This window comes from Helianthus annuus, chromosome 15, assembly GCF_002127325.2.
Source record: "Helianthus annuus cultivar XRQ/B chromosome 15, HanXRQr2.0-SUNRISE, whole genome shotgun sequence".
Classification (NCBI taxonomy): Eukaryota; Viridiplantae; Streptophyta; class Magnoliopsida; order Asterales; family Asteraceae; genus Helianthus; species Helianthus annuus.
The window spans coordinates 18,404,878-18,418,874 of record NC_035447.2 but is presented as its reverse complement, the minus strand read 5'-3'; the positions used below and the strand labels follow the sequence as shown (position 1 = coordinate 18,418,874).

At 38.2% G+C, this 13,997-nt stretch overlaps 1 long non-coding RNA gene across 1 annotated transcript; it reads left to right on the top strand.

Annotated features, from left to right (window-relative positions):
* The first annotated feature begins 12,096 nt into the window (after positions 1-12,096).
* On the top strand, positions 12,097-13,691 carry LOC110891873. The gene is made up of 2 exons (XR_002565620.2): positions 12,097-12,401; positions 13,434-13,691. It is a non-coding gene; the product is annotated as an uncharacterized LOC110891873 (long non-coding RNA).
* Positions 13,692-13,997: the final 306 nt, after the last annotated feature.

The window sequence follows — 13,997 nt, the reverse complement described above, 5'->3', positions numbered from 1 at the left end:
CCAAGGTAGACTCGACCAGAAACTGGCCTGCACCACGTACTACAGACGGTTTACCCAGGGATTTCTCGGAGATTGCTCAGCCGCTTACGCTACTGACACAGAAGGGTGTCACCTACCGTTGGGAAGATCCCCAGGAGACTGCTTTTCAGCGCCTAAAGGATAGGCTTTGCAGCGCACCTATTCTCTCTCTGCCAAAGGGCACAGACGACTTCGTGGTTTATCGTGATGCATCCGTTCGGGGACTTGGATGTGTGTTAATGCAGCGCGACAAGGTTATTGCTTACGCTTCACGTCAACTTAAGATTCATGAACGCAACTACACGACGCACGATTTAGAGCTGGGAGCTGATGTGTTCGCGCTTAAGATATGACGACACTACCTGTACGGTACCAGGTGCACGATTTACACCGATCACAGGAGTCTCGAGCATATCCTTAAGCAGAAGGATTGAACATGCATCAACGACGATGGGTTGAACTACTTAGTGACTATGAATGCGCCATCAAGTACCATCCAGGCAAGGCCAATGTTGTGGCGGACGCCCTCAGTCGGAAGGACACTCTACCTCAGCGCGTGCGAGCGCTACAGCTTACGATCCAGTCTAGCCTGCCAGCACAGATACGAAATGCTCAGGTAGAAGCATTGAAGCCCGAAAACGTCAAGGCTGAAGCCTTACGCGGCTCACGACGACGATTAGGACAGAAGGCAGACGGCGCTTACTATGTAACGGGGCGTATTTGGGTCCCGCTTTATGGCGGTCTACGCGAACTTGTGATGGACGAAACACACAAGTCTCGCTACTCGGTACATCCAGGGTCGGATAAAATGTACCACGACATCAAAACTATTTATTGGTGGCCTAGCATGAAGGCCCACATCGCTACATACGTTGGAAAATGTTTGACCTGTGCGAGAGTCAAGGTTGAACATCAGAAACCAGCTGGCCTACTTCAGCAGCCTAAGATACCGCAATGGAAATGGGAAGAAATTTCCATGAATTTCGTTACAGGCCTACCTAGATCCCAGCGTGGGAATGATACCATATGGGTGATCGTGGATCGACTCACCAAGTCTGCACACTTTCTACCTATAAAGGAAACGGATAAGTTCTCCACTCTCGCGGACATCTACCTTAAAGAAGTTGTTTCGAGGCACGGGGTGCCCACATCCATCATTTCGGATCGCGATACACGATTCACGTCAGAGCTATGGCAAGCGATGCACAAATCTTTCGGCTCACGGTTAGACATGAGCACAGCGTATCACCCTCAGACGGATGGGCAGTCTGAGCGTACGATTCAAACTCTAGAAGACATGCTTAGGGCATGCGTTATCGATTTCGGCAACGGCGGGGAAAAGCACCTCCCTTTGGTGGAATTCTCGTATAATAACAGTTATCACACCAGCATACAAGCCGCTCCATTCGAGGCATTGTACGGGCGCAAATGCCGGTCACCTCTCTGTTGGGCAGTGGTGGGGGATAGTCAGATCACGGGTCCAGAGATAGTAGTGGACGCCACAGAAAAGATTGCACAGATACGACAACGCATGGCGGCAGCACGCGACCGTCAGAAAGCCTACGCGGACAAGCGTAGAAAGCCTTTGGAATTTCAGGTCGGGGACCGGGTTTTATTAAAAGTTTCACCCTGGAAGGGTGTAGTACGTTTTGGCAAACGGGACAAACTAAATTCGCGATATGTTGGACCATTCGAGATCATAAAAAAAAATCGGCAAGGTAGCCTACAGATTGAACTTACCAGCAGAACTCGGGGCAGTTCACAATGTCTTTCACGTGTCGAATATGAAGAAGTGTCTGTCAGATGAGACCCTTATCATTCCTTTTAAGGAACTCACTATCGACGAGCGGTTGCAGTTCGTCGAGGAACCTGTTGAAATTACGGACCGGGATGTGAAGGTCCTCAAACACAAGAGAATCCCTCTTGTTCGAGTTCGTTGGAACTCCCGACGTGGCCCAGAGTTCACCTGGGAACGCGAAGACCAAATGAAAGAAAAGTATCCCCAGTTATTCGAAACCAATACAACCACTGCTGAGGCTGAAGCTACTACCACGGAATTTCGGGGCGAAATTCCAGATCAACGGGGGGAGGATGTGACACCCCAGGAAAACCAGTGAACGATGCAACCTATCTAGCTTCCTCAGTAGGTACGTACCAAATTTCGGGACGAAATTTCTTTCAAGTTGGGGATAATGTGACAACTCGACCTTTTGACTTTAAATGCACGTTGACTTTGACCATTGACTTTGACTGTTTGACTTGTTTGACTTGTAACTGCATACGTTATGTTATAATGAAACATATTATGATTGTTGGATATATTACGTGATATATGATAAAACGCATGGTGATGATCATTTGGATATGTGTTAATGTTATCGTGTTAATGTTATCGTGTGAACCTGCTAGTAAACACTTGATCTCCTTAAGTCCTGGATAACCTTCACAAAGAAACAATGTGTCTCGCCAATAACATCTCGACGAAACAGAAACTTGTTTCGCCAAACCCAATCTCGACGAGACAGGGTTTTTCGCCGAGCCCAGTCTCGCCGAAGCCCAGTAAGGGCCCAACACGTTACGTAATCATATATGTACCGAACTCTCTATTCATTCGCCATTTTTGTCAAAACTACTGAAACCCTAGAACTCCCTCTCCCTGTGACGGCGATCCCGCATACCCGAAACTCCGAACCGATCTTGTTGCTTCCTTGTTCTTTACGGTTAGTGTCCCTCTATGTGTGATTGCTTGTCTATACCACCTATTATTGTTCTTGTTGTACCCATGAAGGAGCATGCTAGATTATGACCGTACTCATGTGTTGGTTGATGTTTTGATTAGGCTATGGTCAATAGCATCGATTTAGTGTTGCAAAACTCGTTAATGTATACGGAATGAATACACGTTACATGTTATGAATCTGTTTATATAGTTATGCCTTGCTGATTTTGTGTTAGATGGATAATGATGTGCGGTATGGATAGATTCCTTTATAATGATAATTCTGTATGATGATAATGATTGCGTATGATGATTTCTGTATGATTACATTATGGTACAAATGATTTTCATGATGATTGTATGATTTTGGTTTGATGATTGATGACGGCAGTTGGCATGGTTAGGGTTTCTGTAATTGACTGCATGATATCCGTAACTGACATGTTGACGTAACTGATGCCTTGACGAATTTGAATGTTTGACGAAATTGAGTCATTGACGGAATGGAACGCTTGACGAAACAAGGATGTGTTTCGCCAAGGGTTTCGACGAAATTGAATTGTGTTTCGCCAAAGAATAGTTGACGAAACAGTCTATGTTTCGCCAACCTCTGTTTCGCCAATCTGGACAACCTGCACAGTAACTGATGTAATTCTGTTAAGTGTTAACTGAGTTAATTAACTGATGTCAAACGCTATGCATGACTTGTGTGATGTTGATTGGTAATGTGTACTACTTGGTGATCATTGATTATGCTTATACGTGAACTGCATGAGTACAAACTGATTGTGTATACGTGCATACTCTAGGACGTGATTGACTTGCTTGTGCACATACTTAGCATACCGAGCAAACCAAGGTGAGTTCACACAGCCAAGGCATGGGGTTCCCAGGGTGGGAATGGGATTGAATGAATTATATGTACATACTTAGTTAATGGAACTTTATGATACGAGTCCTCAAGGTGAGGATGGTGAAGGATAAGATACGGCTAGACTAGTATACCTACTTGAACAGATCTTCGCACACACGCCAAGGGTTGGCTGCGATAATTATGACTGATCTTCGCACACATGCCTCGGGAAGGCTGCGAACTATACATATTAGAACTTCGCACACATGCCAGGGTGGCCAGCGATACAAATATACATAGTCTAGGATATTTGGGAGTATTAACCCAAATCTTCGCATACATGCCGAAAGGGCCCGCGATGGAAACCAATACTAAACATGAGCAATGAACGAACTAATATGATACATGATTAGATGAACGAACGCAATGCTTGCTATACCATTTCTATTACTGAACTTACTTTCTGTGAACTCGCTCAACTAGTAGTTGACTCTCTGCTGCATGCCTTGCAGGACCTTAGGTACATTATGGAGCTTGCACAGGGAGGAGCAGGTCGTTGTGGGCAAAGGATCGTGAATGCTATTTGAACACTTATGATGTTTCATACTTTAATATTTACGTTTGGGTTACTTAAATACTTCCGCTATACTTAACTATATTACATGTTCAATATGATTGGTGGTTAAGATCCTGGTCAGTCACGCTCCCAAGCGGTGGTACTCCGCGTGTGGATTTTGGGGGTGTGACAACTCTTATAAGGAATTCCGCTGCGACAAATCGCGTAAGGACAAAGAAGTGGAACCAGTAATCACGCAGCCTACCTGCAACCATAACAAAAAGCACCAAGGAAGCGTTATTCTAAAAAGACACTTCGCTGTAACTTCTGTAAGAAGAATAGGCATACAAAGGAAGTATGTAGAAGAAAAATGGAAACTGATGTATGTTACAAATGCGGAGAACCAGGACACTTCCATCTCTACTGCCCGAAACTATCTAAGGCACCCGACAACGAGGATAGAAACCCAGATGAAGCTGAGGAGAACGCGTAAACACCAGAAACTACAGCAACTTTTAAAATAAGCACCCCTACGTTTTGCATGTATTAAGTTAACTTTTGATTCCGATCAAAGTTTTATAATAAAGGTCTGTATTTCTCTTTCATAAAGCCAACGTTCATTTGTCTCACCTCTTGACAAATTCATATGTTGCTCGTGTACTGCTTGCTATTCATGTGATGTTACATCCAAACGATCAATTATTTGCAAGTTCAAATAAAATATTTCGTTATACTCACTCTAATAATTTATATGATTACACAATGCTGACTTTTGATATCAAGTCAACAGATTCCTTGGAAAACTCTTTTTCTTTTCAAAGTTACTTACCACATTTTTATTGAAACCATTTCTTGTCAATACGTATATCCATTGTTGGAATTTGTCCAAATCAAGATCAATTATTTGAACTTGTTCACAATATACATTCAATTCAAAGTCCCGTATGATGAATTGAGATCATCATATTCGAGGTAATCTCATTATTTGACTCATAGTAAACTTATTTAAAGTCTTCAATTTCGATGTGTCATTTGTTAAAACACGACACCTTGCGGTGATAATTTCTTCAAAACTTGGACTCCTTTCGTTTTCACACCTGAGGTACGAAATTTATCTATTTATTGATTCATTATCCTAAAACAGTCTTAATACAATATAAAGATACCTAAATTCATATTCTAACGTACCTCTAACATTTCTTTCATCTTTGATCCTGCAATATTTATTTCTTCTTCCACTTATACATCATATCTTTCGAATATCCAGATTCACTTTATTGAAACTTTTAGAAAAAAGGGTGAAATCATTTGGTCACCGTAATTATTGAATTCTTTCAATTACTACAAATACCCTGCGGTGTCTGTATAAATTTGTAGCCTGTGCTAATAGTAAACCCTAATCACCTTAATTCATACATCATTCGTTTGACTCATCGTTTAAGTAATCTTATGTATTAAAACCACGATACACTAAGTTCTATTGTATTGTCTGGTGTATCTCTGCCATTTAAATCAATGTCACAAATTTCTGTTATGAGAATTGACAAATTATTTTTCATACTTCTATTTTCAAATTAAGATTATTAACTCAGAGTCTTCTTCAATTGACGATCAAAGTAAGTCCCCCTCTAGCATTAAATCCTGTTATTTCCAAAAATCGTTTACACTCGATTCTTATTCAGTCATCTTGATGACTGTATCATTTCATCTCGTTCAGTTAACATTAGTTGAAACATTTAAGTTTCTCATTTTCTTCTATGCCCTTAGAAAGATATCACTAATAATTCGTCTGCAACATTCCTGTCAACTCCTCTGACAGTTGTAGCTGATAAGCTACAAGTCCTATTCTTTTAACAAATAATCTAACATACTTGGAACTTAACTTTCCTCTTCTGACGAAGCTGATTATTCTTTTAACAAAACCTTATCTCCCACTTGAAAGATTTTCATCTGTTATCTACGTAACTCTTTTAATAATCTCGTATTGCTTTAACTTGAATTATCTTGTCTATTGTTCCTTACAACATCCCAAATCTCGTTAGTTGCTTTTCTACAAATTCTGCCCCACAGACTAGTGCACTACAACAAAAATGACTTTTTAGGACATTTTCTGTGGGACGCTTCTAAAAGAGGGTCCTAAAAAATTATTTAATAGGACTAATGAACTTTTGGGGTCCTTTTATAATATACTCTACTAAACCGGTGTCCTAAAAAACTATTTAATAGGATGGATGATTTTTTGGGGTCCTATTATCATATAATTTAATAGGACACTTAAAATGTAGATCCTAATAAAGTGCTTTATAAGACATTTAATTGTTAGTGTCCCATTATGTGGTACTGTATTAGGACACTTAATCATCTGCGGTCCTATTATAACTTAACTTAATAGGACACGTTGTAGTTAAGTCATAAATGTTCAGTGTTATATGACCCTTTCTAGTCGAAGTTATATTAGAACTTAACTTAATAGGACACTTAACACTTGGTTTTTATAACTTTAAACTTTATATGACGCTTAATCATTGTGGTGTTATTATAATACACCGTAATAGGACACTTGATATTTGAGTTATAAAACATTAATTTTATAGGACGCCTATTCGTTAGAGTTTAATTATAAAATAACTTAAAAAGACACTTAACACTTAGGTCTTATAAATTTAACCTTTACAGGACGCTTAATCATTGTGGTGTTATTATAATACACTGTAATAGGACATCTGATATTTGAGTCATAAAATATCAGTTTTATAGGATGCTTATTCGCTAGAGTTCTATTATAACATAACTTAATAGGACGCTTGACACTAGGGTCTTATAACTTTAACCTTTATAGAACGCTTAATCATTATGGTGTTATTATAATACACCGTAATAGGATACTTGATATTTGAGTCGTAAAACATAAGTTTTATAGGACGTTTATTCTCTAGAGTTTTATAAGATCCGTCAAAATGGGCTCCCAAATCCGACCCGTTTTAAAATTTTTCTTAGTTTTATTGAATAACCATTTGTGATCGAATTTTGTCGTACAATGCACTCATAGGTATATATGTATATAAAAATATCTAAATACACATATAACACGAAATCATGAGGTACGCCTATCATGTACCCATACATATATAAATTTATATATATCAAAATACATATAAACTAAACATAAACACATTAGTTAGTTAATCTACCATACTTCACAAAAATAAACTTGTTACAAATATAGAGGGACCCAGTAGGGTGTGTTTGAAACTAAGTGACTTGAAGAACAAAAAATTAATAAAAATAATATACAAAAACAAAAACATAGACCCTAAGGGTCGAACCTGGGTCTACCAAGTCCATGAAACAAGATGCACACAATAACCACTCCACACTCCTCTTTGTCTGCCACTAAACCGAATCAGTTTGTATATATTGAACTTTCAAAACACCTCTCCTTTCGAATTGACAATTATTGCCCAAAACCAACGTATGAACTAGGGCTGTTCAAACTGCTCGACGATCGTTTGACGATCGCTCAAAAAATGCTCGTTCGATTCCCGCTCAGTCTGTAAATGAGTTGCTCGGATCGGTTCGATTTAAATTCAATCCAAGCATGAGCAAAGGTCCGCTCGCTCTTCGCTCGGTTTCGCTTGAATTATTTTTATTATTAATAATATATATATTTATATATATATATATATATGTAGAGGATCCTGTAAAAAGTGGGACTTTTGTGAGAAGTGTGAGAAATAATTTGGAAATGACAAGTGTCCTTTATCCTAATTAATTCAAAAGGGTATATTAGTAATTTGACATTTTTATCATTTAATTGATTTCCAAGAATAACTGCAAAAAAAAAAAAAAAAAAAAAAAAAAAAAAACTGCCGATGAGTTTTTTAAGGTTTGAATCGAATTTTGAATTAGGAGAAATTTTAGGAAACATTATACATCTGATTGTTTTATATTCTTCATCATCTTTTAATCGCAACATCTTTTAATCATACATTGTTCATGGCGTGGTGTTTTAAAAAACTGGAGACATTCACTATGATTCAAGTCATGGTGTTTTATCTGGAGACATTGTTCATGGCGTGGTGTTTTATCTATGACTTGAATCATACATTGTTCATGGCGTGGTGTTTTAAAAAACTGGAGATATTGACTATGATTCAAGTCATGGTGTTTTATCTGGAGACATTGTTCATGGCGTGGTGTTTTATCTATGACTTGAATCATAGATGTTTAAAACACCACGCATGAACAATGTCTCCAGATAAAACACCATGACTTGAATCATAGTCATGGTGTTTTAAAATCTGGGAATGTTTTGTATTGATAAAACACCACGCCATGAACAATGTCTCCAGATAAAACACCATGACTTGAATCATAGATGTTTAAAACACCACGCCATGAACAATGTCTCCAGATAAAACACCATGACTTGAATCATAGTCAATTTTATCCAGTTGTTTTAAAACACCACGCCATGAATCTGATTACAGTTCTCTTTACGATAATGTATGATGAATATGAAACCAAAGACCTCCTACAATTAAGGTGAATCATTAATTCCTATATTTAAGGAAAAATGAGTGAATGTAGGAGTTTTTGGTCGTGTATGATATGGTTACCATATTTCAAACATTGAAAAATACACTATTGCCCTTCAATTTTACATAAGGTCCCTCTAATTAAAACACAATTTACATTTTTATACCCTATTGATCTCAACCATTAGATCAAATATCTAATGGTTTAAAACACTTCTTACCCTTCTTACATTTTAGACACTTTTTACCATATCCCTACCCTATATATATATATATATATATATATATATATAGGGAGGGGCTCATGCGAGAACCACCCTTATTGTGAGAACCTTGAGAACCAATGTGAACACAACCTAAAATAGCTAAAAAAAACCTAACCCCACCCCCCCCCCCAAAACCTAAACCCCCCTCCCCCACCCCCCAAAAACCTAAACCCCCCCCCCCCCCAAGCTAAAATGCTAAAAACTAAACCCCCAAAAAACCTTAAAAAATCTAAAAAAAAACTAAAAAAATCAAAAAAAAAATCTAAAATTTTTTTTTTGAATTTTTTTAATATTTTTTATGTTAAAATCGCTACTTTTAGAAGCCAAAAAAAATTTTTTTTTTTTTAAATTTTTTTTTTGCTTCAAAAAGTAGCGATTTTTTTATAAAAAATATTAAAAAATTCAAAAAAAATTTTTGTGTGATTTTTAGCTATTTTTAGGCATTTTTGGTGTGTTCACATTGGTTCTCGCGGTTCTCACAATAAGAGGTGGTTCTCGCATGATCTTCTCCCTATATATATATATATATATATGGGAAAATTCATTTGAGAAGAAAATTAATGTGAGAAGACAAAGAAGAAAGACCATATTAGTAAAATACTATTTCATTTATAACTCATATTATTAATTTTTCTTTTGTTAATTAATTAGTCAACTAATCATTAATTATGCTACATATAATCTACAAAACCTACACATATCAAAATTTTCTTACATATACCTTACATATTATAGAATTTTATCCTACACTGTCGAAATTTATCCTACACACCTCGAAATATATCCTACACAACTCATAATTTACCCTACACAACTAGTATTTTATTCTACACTTTAAATTAGGTTGTTTTTTTTTTAATTTGAAAAAAGTATATATTTTGAAAAAGAGTTATAAATTTAATCTAGTTAGTTATTAAAGGAGAAAAATACAAATTAATGATTTATGTAAGTTTACCAATATACCCTTATATTAAAATTAAATGCAAATATTAAATAAAGTAAAATGAAACATTTTTATTGGTTGAAACTTTTTCTTTTCTCTTCTTAAAAAAAATCTTCTCATTTGAACCATTCACTATATATATATATGTGTGTGTGTGTGTGTGTGTGTGTGTGTGTATATATATATATATATATATATATATATATATAGGGTAAGGTTCATGCGAGAAGCACCTTTATTGCGAGAACCGCGAGAACCAATGTGAACACAACCTAAAATAGCTAAAAAACCTAACCCCCACCCCCCAAAAACCTAACCCCCTCCCCCCTCCCACAAAAAAAAAAATAAAAATAAAAAACCTAACCCCCCCTGCCAAGCTAAATGCTAAAAACTAAAACCCCAAAAAAACCTAACCCCCCCCCCCAAACTAAAATGTTAAAAACTAAACCCCCAAAAAACCTTAAAAAATCTAAAAAGATCTAAATTTTTTTTTATATATTTTTTTATGTTTAAATCGCTACTTTTAGTAGCAAAAAAAAAATCTAAATTTTTTTTTATATATTTTTTTGTGTTTATAGCCACCCACCGCAGCTAGCACCACCCGCCGCTGCCACCGTATGCCATCGATCACCGGCGCCGTTGCCTACCATCCTGCCGCCGCCCGCCACACCGCCGCAACAGGCACCCTCCGCCACCACCCGTCGCTGCCATTGCCACCCTCCGCCATCAAACACCGGCGCCATCGCCACCACCACCGCCACCTCAACCCACCGTCGTTTCCACCCTCTGCCACCGCCCGCCATCGCCACTCTCCACCATCAAACACCAGCGCCATCGCCACCACCAACGAACACCACCAATCACCGCGACCACAACCACCGCTGTCACCACTCTCCGCCACCGAACACTCGTGCCACCACCGGCCACCGACCACCTCCACCACTAGCCACCCAACGCTGCCACTACCAGTCATCGCCACGGTCGACCACCACCCGCCATCGCCGACCACTACCATCCACCCCCACTACAACCCTCTGCCACCGAACACCAGCGTCACCGCCACCACAACCCACCACCCGCCACTACCACCCATCGCTGCCGCCATACTCCCCAACCAAACACCGGCAGCACTGCCGACCACCGCCACCCGTCACCGCTTTTATTCATTTTTAATTTCTTTTCCTAGCCTACCAAACACTACAAGCTAATGATTCATTCCATTCCCATGTGGTAACCAAACAAGACAATGTAATGCAATGATCCATTTCATTCCTTCGTTCATTCCATTACCTCGTCCATTCCATTACCTTATACCAAACAGACCCCTAGGGTCTGTTTGGTATGGTGTAATGGAATGGACGAAGGAATGGAATGGACGAGGGAATGGAATGGACGAGGGAATGCAATGGATCATTACCATTCCATGTCTTGTTTGGTTACCATGTGTGAATGGAATGAGTTATTATTGTGTATTGTTCGGTAAGCAAGAACAACGGAGTAATAAAATCAGCGGTGAGTGGTGGTGGTGGAGGTGGTGGTGGTCGGTGGTAGTGATTGTGGATGGTTATAGGTGGCGGTTGTGAGTGTCGGCAGCGGCGAAGGGTGGTGGTGGTGGCGGCGAGTGGCGGTGTGGCGGCGACGACGAATGGTGATAGTGGCAAGGTGGTCGTTGGTGGTGGGTGGGAGCAGAGGTGGCGGTTGGTGGCGGCGGCGGCGGTTGGTGGTGGCGGTGGTGGTGGCGTCGACGATGGTTGTGGGCGGCGGTGGCGAGTGTCGTTAGCGGTTGGTCGTAGCTGTGGGTGATAACGGTGGTGAGTGGGTGGCGGCAGCGGTGGCTGTCGGGGTCAGGTAGTGGCGGGTGGCGGCGATGGCGTCGGTGGTGGGTGGTGGTGGTGGTGGTGGGTTGTGGCGAAGGTGGTGGGTTGTGGTGTTGTTGATGAATGGTGCAAGGGGGGATGGAATGGAAAAAAAACATGGGGGGTGGAAGGAATGATTTTGAGGGAATGGAATGTATTTTGGAATGGGTGATTCCATTGCATTGACCAACCAAACACGCTTTTCTTCATTACCTCGTAATCGTCCATTCCATTCCACCCCTCATTCCTGCATACCAAACACTATCCTAGTGTTGTGAACAACTCAGGCCCTTGATTTACTTGCTGAATTTTCGTGATTGATTTGTGAGACAAGCTTCCATATCCGAGTACTGAATCTGGACGTCATCCTTACCAAAATCCGTACTTCCCAACTTTTACTTTTTATAAAAACGGAAATTTAAAACTTTCCGAAATCAAGAATCAAAGTTTTAATACAACCAGAATTATTGTTATACTAGCCCAATCAGACCACAAGAATTCGACACCACCCAATAAATCGTTCCAGAAACCTCCTCTGATTATCCTGCAATCGCCGGAGTTCTACCGGAGTAAACCGCAATCGCCGGAGTTCTCATCGGAAAGCTGCACGTCACCGGATACGTTAGGACCCTCATTCTTTTTTTTTGTTACGGTATATTTATATTTCCCATCTATCCATTTTATCTTTTGATACTCCTTTTATATAGTTATGATACACCAAGGCTGAGTTTAATAAGCATATTATAAGCACAGTGTTTCCTGTTCTCACAGTAAGATCGAGACGGGGCGGATTTAGGTGGGGTTCAGGGGGTGCACGGGATACCCTCAACTTTCTTGGTGAAATACAAAAAAGAAAATTGTGTTGTTTTATGTATTCAGATACCTCTAAGAAACTATTAGGATATCCCTGAATATAATATATGAGTGAATATAATATATGAGAGACATGGAGAGAAACAATAAATTTTTTTTGAAGAAAAATGAGATCTCCGGTATGAGTTGCAGAGACCAAGAAGACGACTATAAAGATATTTGATTTTTTCTTCTTCTTTTGAAATTGAAATGTGAAAAGTGGGCTGGAACCTACGTGGCTCCCAAGCCTATTATTATTTTCTATTTTATTTACCATTTACAATTACAGTTACAATTTAGAATTACAATATAATAACTAACATACTATATAATTATTGTTACTTGTATGAAATTTATTAAATTAATTATCTACAAATTTATTAATCTAGCATATTATTTATTATTTCATCAACATATTATCTATTAGCTTTTTATTTTCTTTTATTTTATTTGGAACTTAACCGAAAATTTTACTTTGGTTTTTATTTTATTTGGAACTAACATACTATTTGGTTGTTGTCTAAAGGCAAAGCTTCATGGTTTTAAGATGTAAGCGATGATTTAAAAATACAGGTAAAAAAGTATAACTTATCATTTTAAAAGGTAAACGACATCTATTGAAATGTGGTATAAACATACATATCAAAAAGTGTAACTTACTCTTTAAACTATTCAAATACCTTCTCGACTTGCACTAACTACTTTCTTAAAGAATATGTATTTTATTTTTAGTTTTTATTCTTTTATTTTTCTTTTTATAAATCTTTATTTCTTATTTATTTGGGCCTTTTATGAATGATTTAATGAGATTTTTCTTTTTTGTGTACACCAGTAATGGAAGATAAAAGTATGCAAGGACAAAGCTCCAAAAGACGTATGAATGCTTATGAAAATAGTAGAATGTCAAGGATTCAAGAGAATCAAAAAAATTACAAGCTTTGGGATTGAGGACGCATGATGACTCAAGATTTTATGCTTCTTATTTCTTTTATTGCTTTTAATTTCTTTGTTAAATGTTAAGACTTTATGTTAGATAATGTTATAGCTTATGTATGGTTAGTGTTTTTGTTATGAACATGCTTATTTGAAATATAATGATTCTTTCATTAGTTGATGTTATACAATAACTATTAGGATGTTATACGTTTATGGTCTGTTTATAAATTGGTTTTATAATCTTATTTGGGATATTAGGACCATTTTCTTGATATTAAAGTAACTATAATGTTGCATCATAAGGGTCCTATAAACTAATTTTTAAGGACGCTTATATGTGTATCAAAAGATTAAAAGTAAGTAATCACATATTAGAACATTGTAAAAGTGTCCTAATATATTCTTTTTAGGACGCTATTTAAGTTGTCAATAGATATATTAAGCGACCATAAAATTGGTT